Source organism: Mus musculus, chromosome 1, assembly GCF_000001635.26.
Source record: "Mus musculus strain C57BL/6J chromosome 1, GRCm38.p6 C57BL/6J".
NCBI lineage: Eukaryota > Metazoa > Chordata > Mammalia > Rodentia > Muridae > Mus > Mus musculus.
This window is the reverse complement of record NC_000067.6, coordinates 93,120,205-93,134,188: the sequence shown is the minus strand read 5'-3', so window position 1 is coordinate 93,134,188 and position 13,984 is coordinate 93,120,205.

The window sequence follows — 13,984 nt, the reverse complement described above, 5'->3', positions numbered from 1 at the left end:
TGTCCCTGGCTTGGCTGATGGGACAGGTTCATTTCAGCAAGTTTGTGTGTGTGTGTGTGTGTGTGTGTGTACTCCACTGCATCCTCCCTCTCATGCTCACACATAAGTCACACTCACAGAACTCACATTCACACACACAGAACTCATAAATTCTCACACTTACATATGTGCCAACTCACACACACAGATGCTCACATTCAGCTCTCTATAGTCATACACAGCTCACAACAGCTCTTACACACACACCAATTCAAACTCATGTTCACACTCACATACCCTCAGGCTCACCAACTACAGATAACTTGGGCATAAGGATGTCTCTCACTGTTAGAAGTCTCTTGAGTCAAGTTCACACTCATAATTAACCAGCTCTCTGTCTCTGTTTCTACTCCATCTCTGTCTCTGCTTCTCTCTCTTTCTCTCTCTCTCTCTCTCTCTCTCTGTGTGTGTGTTTGTGTGTGTGTGTGTGTGTGTGTCTGTGTGCTGGGTCAACATTTAGGAAGAATTAATGAAACTCAGGCTTCTAAAGAGGAAAAGCCACCCTGAACTGAGGGCCCTGGGAAGTTGAAGAGGCCACACAACCCCCCCCCCCCCACTTTCCTGCTTTGGTGAGGCCCTGCCCTGTATATCATCATGAGAGGAGGCAGGGTGTGGATGCCAACCTCTGAACCCTGTGCCTGTGATAGACCCTTGGGAGAGACCCAAACCTTTGCCCAACTTTCAAGCCCCAGGTTATCCCCTCCTTCATTCCAAGTATAGGATTCAGCCATCACCACCAAGTCCCTAGAAGCTATCACCCTGTGATATAGCTAAGGACCCCCTGCCTTCTGAGCAGCCCCTACTTCCCAAGGGGACTCACTCCCCCTCACTCGGTCCAACTCTGCTGTAGCCTCCTCTCTGCTCCAAGACCCCTACCCAGCCCCACCAAGCCCTAACAACAGGGATTTTCTGGACCATTGTCTCTTGTTGACTCTTTGGGTCTTGGATGGCTTTGTCTCTTTCATTCCCTTACGTTCTCTCTCTTGGAGATCTTGCCCTTTTCCTGGCTCTGCTCCCTCTTGGAATCCTGGGAACTGTCCATCACTGTCCTTACATGAACATCTATATGCTTTTGGAAGCCCTTCTTCAGGTCGTCAGAGCACATGTGCATGTGTACCACGATGTGTTCCCCATGGGAGGTAAAGTAACTGAAGGGTCACTCAGAGGTATGGATGCACTTTGCTCAAGGCTGCAGCAGGCTCACCTGTGCTGACAGAGCCAGGAGCCAGAGGAGCTGTCGCAACTCCAGGAGGGTGTTGTCACAGGGCACCACACTGATTGGGAGCTGGGGCACTGACAACAACAAACATCACCTCGGTTTCCCTGGAGATAAGGGTCACCTGGGTCTGGCAGCTCCAAACACCACGTCAAGCTGCAAGAAGTATCCGGGAGTCGATGTGTCAAATGGGAACCAAAAGTGTGACACAGATGGGTCTTGGCCAGCCCTGTGTTCGAAGTGGGTGTGTCAGATCCACAGGAGAATCTGGAGGGCTGAGGGGGTCCCAGTAGGGTCCTAGCTCTCCAAACAGAGTCCCAAGTGGGGCCCAGCATTTATCACTCAGTACCATGATTTGAAACAGTGAAGGCAGCTGGTCCAGAATTCATATGCTAGAGTTGTGTACTCCCTGACCCTAGCGGGTGCCACATGAGCTTTGAAGTCTGCATTTGTTGTAGGGCCCCTTACTGCTACAGGCTGCCTGGTCCTGCCTATGCATCCAACAGACACTGTTCTGGGATTTCCAGGCTGGAGTGGCCATTGAGACCAAAGAGTTCCTCTCTCTGACAGCCAATATAAACATACATTTGCAATGAACAATATTTTGTTATCAACATACAAAAAGAAACCAAAACACATAATATTTTGTCTTTAGAGTCTTTATTAAGAGATGTATTCGATTTTCTGATTTAAAGGGGTGACTTTTTACTATTTGAGAATTTTATACACTCACATAATGTGTTTTGATCCAACTCATCCCCTTCTCTTCCCTTCAATTCTCTTTATTCCCTCTCCAAACCCACAGCTTTAGCTGGAGGGGAGAACTCCCGTGTCCACCAGCCATCTGACTGCTGTGCAGCTCTGTAGGGGATGAGGGTCCAAGCCCAGACACCCCTCTTTAGGTCAGGATCTGCGTGGCTGAAGTTGGTCTTTGCCAGGTATATGTCCCTCAGAATCAGTTCCACCAAGCAGCTCCTAACCAGTCCTGCTGGCCCTGGGTGCCTGGTTTGGTGGGTGGTGACAAGTACCCCAGGCCAATGTCCTGACCACCTGTCAAATGTGGCGAAGTTTCCTCATCTGTACCCAGTGCTCAGGACACAAGGCACCCAGACGTGAAACACGGACACACGTGCCAGTCTCAGCACGGGAGAGAGAACACTGGGAAGCCTGAGATCCAGCTAGGAAAAGGAAGCACAGAGCTGGATTTCTTTGAACAGAGGTGTCACATCCTAGGGTAGACATCTGGGGCCCAAGGGTGTGAGACATGGGATGAGTAGGGGGGAGGAGAAGAAGGGGGAAGTAATATAAATACACTATCATATATAAAGTTCTAGAAAGGTAAATAAAAAAAATTAAAGACAACTTAAGCCTTTAAAAAAGACTTGAGGTCCATCTTAACCCATCTGCCTTCAGGCCCTGTGGCTGCTATTCAGAACGTAGTTCTGACTCACATCCTCTTATGCCCCTCTCCTGCCTTATACACGACATATCTGCATCTTCCAGATCCACATCAGGCAGGGGCATCGATACCGTGTCTCAAAGGGGTGACTTGGGTCTTGTGGCAAACAAGTTTAAGGTAGGAACCAAGTCTCTCTTCTGAGCCCTAGCACCCTAAAACAATGCTCACCCCTCATATCACCCTTGTCAGTTTGATGGGTAAGGAGTAGGAGGTCCTCCTTAGGAATCTGGGTACAACCCCAAAACTCAGAAAGGCCAGGAATTGGAATATCAGGGGTTTTCCAGGGGCCCACCAGTGTTCCTCTCCCTGGCTCTATTGGTCTGGGCATGCTGTCCTGGGTGTGACACAGCCTACCTGGGTCCCTAGAACAGGAGTCCTCATCTCTATCCTCAAATCCCCCACCCCAGGGGCTGTGGAAAGAAGCTCCTGTGGGCTTGGAGTGAGTGAGATCCGGCCTCCTGGAGGTGGTGATGACAACTCAGAGATCTGTTAAGGCAGCCACAGCCTAGGACAGTTACAGTCACAGAAAGTAAATGAAGCAGGTAAGGCACTAGCCTAGAGGCTTCAGAGATGGGCCTGCAGACACCTCGATCTTGGACAGCTTGGGCATTTGTCATCACAGTCACAGGGTCCGGGGGTGGAATGGGGGAGACATTAGTCATCTCTAAAGCCTGGCTCACCTCACCAACACCTGTAGGCACGACTCCGAAGTGCATGGCTGCTCGCCTTCTAAGCACCCATCCCAGCTTCTACCCCACCTGGGCCCTCAGGCCTCAGTGGCTGATCTCTCCATGGCTTCCCTGCTTCATTTTGACTCCACAGCTCACGTTTCACTGCTCCTCTGAGGGCCATCACCATCTCTTTCCCAGCCTCACATTGTTCTTTTCCTTGGTAAACCCCCAAAGACTTCTGAAACTTTGAAGTAGGGAACACATAGGAAAAGGGACAATACCTCATTCAAACCCTCGCCATTCACACAGGCTTCTGAGTGCTATGTCAATATCAAACCACAGCAAGAATTTAAAATGAGTATGGCTGCCTGCCAGTCAAAGGTAGGCTGAGTAACCAGGCAGGTGCCCCGCCACGCCCAGCCTTGCCTCAGGAGCAGTTCCCCTCCTCCTTCGGTTCCTAAGGAAAGGTCCTGGAAACCCCCTGAGGCTGTGAAGGCTTCTGATTCTGAGAACCTGGCCCTACAAGTCCTCCTGTGCCCAACCATTTGGAGCATTTAGGCACACTAACAGGCAGAGAATCGGGCCCTCTGTCTTAACCTGCACTCGGATCTATGTGGTGTGTGTGTGTGTGTGTGTGTGTGTGTGTGTGTGTGTGCATGTGTGTGCATGTGTGTGCATGTGTGTGTATATATGTGTGTGTGTATGTGTGAGTGCATGTGTGTATGTGTGTGCATGTGTGTGTGTATGTTTGTGTGTGTATGTGTGTGCATGTGTGTGTATGTGTGAGTGCAGGTGTGCATGTGTGTGTATATGTGTGCGAGTATGTGTGTGTGTGCATGTGTGTGTGTGCATGTGTGTATATGTGTGTGTGTGTGTGTATGTTTGTGTGTGTATGTGTGTGCATGTGTGTGTATGTGTGAGTGCAGGTGTGCATGTGTGTGTATATGTGTGCGAGTATGTGTGTGTGTGCATGTGTGTGTGTGCATGTGTGTATATGTGTGTGTGTGTGTGTGTGTGTGTGTGTGTTGGGGGGATCAGGAGGTGGGTGCTGTCCACCAGCATCTGAGGGATTCTGGAAGATTGACAGATAAACTTGAAAGAAAATACAGGGGACCCTGTGCCATCTGGGCTCTCTGGCCTCTCCTGATCTTTCTTTGGGTCTTCTATCCCTCCATATGTTCTCCTGACCTTCTCTGACCTCCACAAACCTTCCTAAGCTCCCGTGGTCTCCTGGGATTACTCTGACCCTCCCTGACTCTCACTGGTCCCCCCTGGCCTTTCCTGGAATCCCTTCGCCATCCTTTGGGCTCCTCCAGCTTTTCTTGGGCTCCCCTAGGATTCCTCTGATCCTTTTCCACCATGGCTTTCCTTGGGATTCCCTGATCCTCCCCAAGTGCTCCTGGGATTCTCTTGATGAGCCCCCATTCTCCCCGGTCTCCCCTGACCTTCCCTGGAAACTTCTGACTGCCCACAGGCTTTCCTGGGCTCCCTTGGGCTTCTCTTCCGATTCTGACCCCCTTTTGGGTTCCCCTAATCCTCCAAGGTTCCCTGGTCTGTGTATCTCTTGCCTCTTCAACTTGAACTTTGTACCCTTTCCTTGTAATAAGCCACAGCTGTGAGTGGAGTTGTTCTAGCAAATTAAAAAGGTGTGTGCATCCTGTTCTCACAGCCGAGAAAGACTATGGCCTCAGCATAGCAGGCACCACCTGCCTGGCACCCGGGTCAGCAGCGGTCCTGAGAACTCCAGAGTGCCCAGTGGAACAGCAAGAGACAGAAGGGCTCAGAAGGATTCCCTGGGGTGGGGGATCATGAGGCTCAGAAGCCTGGAACTCACCCTCCCCAAGGAATTATGAGCTAGGATACTGTGTGCTCCTCATGGAAACAGCGACACCCAGTGGCTCTGGTGTTTCCTGGCCTGTAGTGAAGCAAAGCACCATGGGGAAGAAGCTCATCCCATGACAGCCAAAGAAGCTGAGAGGCAGGATAACGTCCATCATCCATCAATGGCTTAACCCACTGATTAGGTCAGAGTTCTCTCAAGGACTGGGACTACTAGTGAGGGCAAGCAAGCCTTTAGCCCTTGGGCATTTGCAGGGTTGGGGAGCTTCAACCCATAACCTGGAGGACACAGAAAGGCCCAAAGAGGACCTACACCTATGCCAGTCCTGCATACGGAGCCTTGCCATGGCGTGTGGGCATAGATCCTGCAGTCGGTTTGTGAGAGTGCAACTTGAGAAGCTGGCCATTGGCCTCCTGCGTAAGGAATTCCGAGCCCAGCGGCAATAGCCTCTGGCAGGCATGGTCTATGAGCATACAGATGTGTGAGGCTGTGACGTGGCTTCCACAGGACTGAGCAGGGAGCCTCACCTCATATTGACCCATCTGGACCAGGGCTTGGCAAACAGAACATCCCGAGCAGAGTAAGTGGGGCAGAGGGTCAGTTTCGTGGCCTTCACTTGCTGATGGGTGGAGCAACCCCGGGAGAGGAGCAAAGAAGGCTGGCCCATGGGCAGCAGGTCATGCTCTAAGCCAGGAGTGAACCCTGATACTGAGGACTGTCCTGAGCAATGGGCAGAGGGGAAAGAGCCTGCAAGGGTTTGGGCCTCCAGCAGAGTCACTCAGAGGAGTCCAGGTGGTTCTGGTGGCTTCAAAGCCCTGGTGGTGGTGCTGGTAGACATGTGTGGGGTCCAGGTGCTTCCTGACCCTTGCTGACACGGCTATACTGCAAGCCTGTTTGTTCAGCCAACCCAACTGTCTCAGAGCCCTCTGACTTTATGTTCTACCCCATCATCCTCAGAGAAGCCAGAAGGAACTTTCTAAAACAAGAGTCATCCCCCATACCTACCTGGCTATCGGCCTAGTGCCCATACAGCAGGCAGACCCTATGGGTGCAGCTCCTATGGCCCCAGATACATCCTTCTGGCTAACCCTGCAGTATGACTGAAGCCCAGCACTTCACAGGCACTCTAGACAGACCCTGAGCACCACACAGGGAAACTGCTTCTGTCCTCTTAGCATCTTGGCATCCTCCATCCCTGACTGGGATGCTAACCCTGTTGCTTGCTAATCTGTGTCCCTGGGCCAGCCTATGCTTATTTTCCCACAGGCTGAGGATTCATTCAGCATTGTGATTCTCAACCTTCCTAATGCTGTGACCCTCTAATACAGTTCCTCATGTTGTGGTGGCCCTCCAACCATCAAATTATTTTATTGCTACTTCATCACTGTAGTTTTGAAACTGATTTGAGCCATAATGCAAATATCTGATGTGCAGGCTGTCTAAAATGAGACCCCTGTTGACACACAGGTTGAGAATCACTGGATTAGATGATGTTTAGGGGTCTCCTTATTACATAGTTGGGAAAGGAAGAGCTCTCTCCCTTATATCAGGACTTGAGTTGACCCTGTGGCAAGTGAATCAAGTCTCTGAGAAGAAAGAAATTAGGTGAAACTTCCCTCAGACCAGTCCGCCTGGCCCAGTGCAGCACACACCCCTGTATCTTCTGTCAGACCCTTGTCAGCCTTTGACTCGAGACTCCAACCATCCACTGTTACAAACAACACTTAATTGGGGTACCATCCACCCTGTCACTCAGAGGAGTCCAGGTGGTTCTGTCCACAAACCCTTGCTGTCTTGCTTTTTTTTTTTTTTTTTTTTTTTTTTGCTGGAGAGTTTTATGGAAAACCCTAGACTCTATTTCAGGGTGCATCCAGAGACAAGGAGAGTTCTTAACGGCTTCACAAACCTGAACATAATTACTTTAGGTTACTAAAATGCCTGTGGGCAGACATATTTTTCTAACTGCCTACAATGTGTCTTTTGAACCTGGGCTCATAGAATCAGTATTCAAATGAGGGTGGGCTGTGTTTCTAGGTTTGATCTCTTCCGCTGTGCAACAGTGGGAAGCTTCTCTGTTCTAATGGGGGTTCAGATCAGCAAGTGGCTTGAGAGCTCAGGGTGAGGGTGTCCTAGGGTGTCAGAACCCTGGTCAGCAGGGCTCACACTGAAATGCCTGCTTTCCCTTAAGTTCTTGACCTGTGGGTTGAGACCCCTTTGGTGGGTGGGGGTGGGGGAAGTGTCTAAAGACCCTTTCACAGGGGTCACCTATGGCCACCAGCCAACACAGATATTTACATTACAATCCATAACAATAGCAAGATTACAGACATGAAGTAGCAATGAAAATAACTTTATGGTTGGGGTCACCACAACATGAGGAACTGTATTAAAGGGTCGAAGCATTAGGAAGGCTGAGAATCACTGCCTTAAGTGCTCATTCTCTTCCTACTGCTGTTTGAAAATACTCTGACAAGAGCCACTTCAGGGGAAAGGGGTTTATTTCAGTTCTTAAGTCAAGTACAGTCCATTGTTGTGGGAAAATCACAGCAGCTGGTACTTGAGGCGTCTGGTCAGATCACACAGTCAGGAAGCAGAGACCAATGAGTGGACTCATGCTGCTGGTCAGCTCCTCACTCTACTTACACTGCCTAGATCCACTCAGGAAATGGCTTGACTTCCTACCGCAACCAATGCAATCAAGATATATCTGGGTGGGGGTATCTTGATTAGGTTGAGATGGGAAGACCTGCCCACTGTGGGTGGCATCATTCCCTAAGCTGGATCCTAGACTGCATATAAAGGAGAAAGAGCAGGGTACTCCAGAATCCCTCTCTCCTGGCTCCTTGACTGGGATTGTGCTATGACCAGCTGTATCATGCTCCTGACTCTGTGCCTTTTCTCCCATGATAGACTGTAATCTAGAGGAATAGGTCTAATGAACCCTCTCTCACATTACTCTTGTCAGGGGATTTCATCACAGCACCTGGAAAGTAGCTAAGAAACATTGTCTTTTCATCATGGACCTCTTGAAGAAACTGGATCAGAGTGCTATGACTGCCCTACAATTTGGTCTTACCGTTCACAGTGGACTCTACAATATTCCTCACCGAAGCTTGATTGAAGTCTCCTGGCTCCTCTCAGCTTGGATCTTTTTGTTTTAGCCATCTCCACATGGCCTGCCTCAGGAAGGCTGAATCTTCCCACTGCATGTCATCAGCTCCATTGGTGGCAAGTGTGTGTGTGGCGGGGGGGGGGGGGGGGGGGGAGGGATTCCTGCCATCCCTGCTCTGCAGTCATAACTATCTCTTGTGAACTGTGGGCAAAAAGATTTCCTGAAGGTGAAGAGCCCTAAGACACCCTGGGACAGGGGCCAAGAATGCTAGTCCAGTATAAACAGAAGAGAAGACACAACCCTGAGTCCGTGGGTTTGGCAGAACTTCTATAATCTGTCTCTTTCCAAACTCTACTTCAGTTTCCCCACCAGGGAGAGACATAGAGACGTGAGGCCTCTACTTAAGTCAAAGTCTGAGATCTAAAAGTCCTCTGGCCCTGAGGAGGAAGCAGCCCCACTAGGAAGCAATTTACCACAGTGCTTGGGTAATAGCCAGCTCCAGGAAGGGAGCGAGTATGTGGGCCAGGCTGTTATAACGCTCCTTGTCCTCCATCATGCTGCCTTTGGTCCTGGCCTCCAGAGCCGGTCTCCTCTCCCAGAGCCCCTCTCACAACCAGACCCCAGATCTCCTGTCTCAGAGATAGAAAACTTTGAAGTCTCAGGACCCAGCTAACCCTTATCTGGGAGGATATCCCTTCATGGATGCTAGAACCTCAGGCAAAGCATGTTGAGAGCGGCAACACAGGGCCATTGAGAGAGACCCTGGCTTGGTCCATTTAGAAAGGAGTAACCACAAAACCTCCACAGGAAGCAGAGTTGTAGCATGCTCTAGAACAATCCTTGAGTGCCCTGTAGCTCCTGCTCAGCCACACCTCAGAGGAAGACACAGACCCCAGGGTCAGGGCAGGGCCATGACCTTCCCACAGGCATCCTGTGAATGGGTTGGAGGTCAGATAGAGTAGTGGATTGTGCTGGCATGCAGAAGGGACCTCTCCACTTTCGATGTAAGGTTCTATGTGTGCTCTCACATGACTTTGACATTGAGTTGGAGTTTTTTTTATCCTCAGTAGATCAGTTTCCAGTCATGGTGCTGAGATACCCCCTCCCCAGGAGGACATTTGGACAGTGGGTGGCTGGCCCAACAGGTATTACAACCAGTGGGATATATTGCCTGCAGATATAATTCTCTTCCCCATCAGGTCTCCATATACTCAAGTTCACCTCTTTAGCCAGGTGTGACACTGGACAGGTTGCTTGGATCAATCCTATGTGCATCACTGAATCCCAGCTTGACAGCTTTCTTGATTGACAGCTTTCTCACTTCTTCCCTTCCTTCTCACGGCAGGCCATGCCTTGGTCTCCAGTGTTCCCAGTGTGTCCCCGACAGACCCTCCCCTGCCTTTCTCCCCTTTACACCTTTGTGATTGTATCTGGGGAGGAGGTGGGAGGCAGACTTGGCCCTGGAAAGCAGGGATCAATGTAACTTGGAGAATGCTTTGTGAACCACGGTTATCATCAGCTGTGGGCTGGCTGTCCTCAGACATCCTCCCGGGAAACAAAACAAACAGGAATCGATTCCTCAACTCCTTCCCCCAAGGTCAGCGTTTCTTCTGCCAAGAGCTAAGAAAAGCGTTGTTTCCAGTGGCTTCTGCTGCTGGTTTGGTTTTGCAATGTCATCTTCTGACCTGTGAGGTCCTTGTGCAGTGTACGCCGGTGGAAGTGGCACCCGGTCCCTTTGATGGAGCTCCAAGGTTTCCTGGATTACATGGGGACAGACAACCAAGGCTGGAAAGACAGAGTTCTTTCCAAAGCCAAGAAATATCATCTGGAAGTGGGTGATCTGGGGCTCAGGTATGCCTTTCCTGGATTGGACTGGGTTTTCCAGTGTGGGGCTCTAAGGAAAGCCACTTCCTGGCTCTGGTCAGTGTGAGCTGGGACCATAGAAGGGACTTAAGTAAGGTGGGGTCAGCAGCTCAGGGCCAGCACAACCTTCTACAGGGCAGGTACTACAGGCCATTCTGACCGAGTGACTGCAAGAGACCCTCATGTACAGTGAGTCCCATGCTGGCTGGGCCTCTGAGGCCTTCTGACGGAGTCTGATTCCTGTCTATAGATGAGGAGGCCAAGCCTGTGGGGCAGGGGCTGCATCCAGCTTGTTCTGCAACAGCTTTCTTTTCCTGCCATAAGTTGAAGCAACACGTACCAGAGAGACCCACTTATTGGTAGTTAGAGTTATTCTGTGACTTATTGAATTCCATTGCTGATGTATACCATCTGCCTTCCACATGTTTATGTTTCAATACATTTTAAAGGTTTCAAAATCATGAAGCCGTCACCGCTTTTAGTAAATGTTAAGAATGTCCTCACTTATGCATCAAACCTCCCCCCCACCACCACCACTTTTTATGGAAACAGTTGTCAGTTGTTGCAATCACCACCCAGTGTGGCACTGGCAAGAGGAAAGGCAAACGGATCAATGGAGCGAAGTTTCACAAACAGACACAGCCTGATGGGCAGGCCCTGTGAGAGAGTGACGCTGTAAGAGGGAGAGAGGTGTCTTCAGTGAGGGGATCAAGCTTCGTCATGGTGTGTCTGTGTGTCTGACACTGACGTTGACAGATGAGTTGACAGAAGACGACACTGAAAAAAGTCTTTGCATCCTCAGAGACTACTGATTTTTTTTTTTTTTTTTTTTTTTTTTTTGCAGACACACAAAAGCACTGGTACTAACCTTAAAAGGAAAAGGCTGGGCTCTACCAAAACCATTGGGAGAAGAGACGAGTCCCAAGCTGGGCTGGCAAGATGCTTGGTAGGCAAAGGTACCCCCCACCAAGCTTGATGGCCTGAGTTCCATCCTCAGGACCCACGTGATGGAAGAACTGTCTTCTTTGAGTTGTCCTCTGACCTTCACATGTGTGCTGTAGTGTGCACATGTGTGTACACACAGACAGACATACAAAATAAGTACACAAAAAGTAATAAAATTATCTAGAAACCTCAAACTGGTAGACATATTGATAGTCTAAATAATTGGTGAATGCATTATACCTAGAGTTTGAAACTTGCAATTCAGCCTTAAGAAGACAAATGCCCAGGTGAGGTGGTATGTGTCCTTAATCCCAGCACTCTGGAGGCAGTCATGCAAATTTCTGTGAGTTCCAGGCCAGCTATAGTTGCATAGTGAGACCCCCCTGATTCAACAAAACAAAGAGTGAAGGAAGGAAGGAAGGAAGGAAGGAAGGAAGGAAGGAAGGAAGGACAGGTAGTCAACCTTGTTTGTAATAGGCTAAATCTTGAACTTGCCCTTCACAAAAAGGAACAATACTCATGCACAAACGAAAGGTTGTTCAGGAAATGGTTCTCAGTATCGTTGGTTACAAAAAGGCTTGGCCTTATTAGGAAACACACCTTCTAGAATGGCTAAAGTAACGCATACCTGCAAAACCAAATACCAGGGAGAATGTGGAGCGACTGAAACCTTCTGGTGGGGGTGAAACGTCTACAAACACTTGGATAACCACAGCAGCTCCTTCAGGTCAACTATGACGTTTGTCTATGGCCCTAGATTGTTCATAGACTGGAAAACCGGTACAAATCCAATAGAGGAGTGGGTCAGCATACCCTGAGAAGCTGAGAACTGACTGTACCCAGCAGGAGGAAGCAGCAAGCTGCAGCTGCAGCAGCAGTCTGGGTGAGTCTTCGGTGCATGTAGAGAGAATCTACCCAGGAATGCACAGGACTGCCAACAGCATGATCCCATGTGAGATTCCAGAAAAGGAAGCTGGTCACCTCTGGGCCTGGAACTGAACGGGGCCAGGAAAGAGGCCTCCACTTGCTGGCTATTTCAGAGTTGATTAAACTGTATATTTGAGCTTTCTATGCAGAGCCAGAAATAGGCCATAGATCAAGCCCTCAGCCTCTTTAGGGATGGTGCTGACGGCCATCCAAATTCGAGTATTCAAGACTTTACATTGTTGTTGATGTGTACGGAACAGCGTCTGCAGTGAATCATGAAGGAAATGGCTGTCTGGCTGTGTCTTCCACACAGCTTTGCATGGGGAATTTATCTGTGTTCTGTGTCGGTCTTAGTGCAAGCACATTGCCCGACCCCTCTTCTGCCCTGCCTTCTGCTGAGGGGCTCTTCAGTGATGGTTTATGGGTACATTCAGTAATACTTCAAGCATCTTGTAGCACACCTCCTCTGCTCTTACGCTAAAACAGGATCACTGGAGCTTTGGAGAGAACACCTTCACTCCTTGGTCCTTAGGTGTGTGGGATTCAACCTTGGCCAGAAGTTTGCCAGCTGGGCATGCTCAGATACATAGGTGTCTTAGTCAGGGTTTCTATTCCTGCACAAAACATCATGACCAAGAAGCAAGTTGGGGAGGAAAGGGTTTATTCAGCTTACACTTCCACATTGCTGTTCATCACCAAGGAAGTCAGGACTGGAACTCAAGCAGGTCAGGAAGCAGGAGCTGATGCAGAGGCCATGGAGGGATGTTCTTTACTGGCTTGCTTCCCCTGGCTTGCTCAGCTTGCTTTCTTATAGAACCCAGAACTACCAGCCCAGGGATGGCACCACCCACAATGGGCTGGGCCCTCTCCACTTGATCACTGAGAAAATGCCTTACAGCTGGATCTCATGGAGACATTTCCTAAAGGGAGGCTCCTTTCTCTGTGATAACTCCAGCTGTGTCAAGTTGGCGCACAAAACCAGTCAGTACAATAGACCATGAGATAACATCTCGTCATTTTAGATTTTGCTTAAAATTCTTTTTACATTGTTGTTTTGTTATTTGTGTGTGTGTGTGTGTGTGCAAGCACACATGAGTGCATATGACACACACATGATGTGTGGGGCTGGTTCTCTCCTCCCACTGAGTGCGTGCTGGGTATCAGATGCAGGTCATTAAGGCTTGGTGATAAGCACCAAGGTCAGGCAGGGCTCACCAGCACAACAACGGCTCACCTGCTGAACCATCTTGCCTAGTTTTTCTTTTGGTTGAACATCTTTGTGTGCATTTTCCCCGTGTGTTCCTTTCCCTGCCTGTCATTCTTCTCATCCCTGCTGTGGCTGCTGATGGTTTTTTCTGGTATCTGGTTACTTACTAATGTCTCCTATTTATTCCCTTGTATTTCCTAAGTAGCAGAAATATTTCTCTGAAAATAGTCACCACGTTTCCTTCCTTCTGGTATTTGGAGCTGGCACCTTCTTGTCTTTACACAGAAAACAAACACTGCAGAAACACTGAGCGTGGATGGGGACAGTAGTTAGAGTAGCTTAGCTTTCATTTATTGGAAATTCACCGCCAGCCATTTCAGTTCTTTCTGTCCATCCATCACTGCCACTTATTTATTGCCTCATATTCTTAACAGGTGCCTTGCTCTTAGAAATTGACATGCAGTAATTGCATATATTTATGATATAGAGTGACAATCTAATGTATTCAGGGTGTGGCAGTCAAATCAGTAAATAGCACCCCCATCTCCTTAAATATTTACTTTATGAATATATATACACAGAATAGATGTAGACTATATCTCTATACATATATACATCAGTATATTAATATCAATTTATCTCTCTTTTCTATCTCTCTCTCCATATATATGGTCTTTGGCATACACACACACACACATGTGGTCT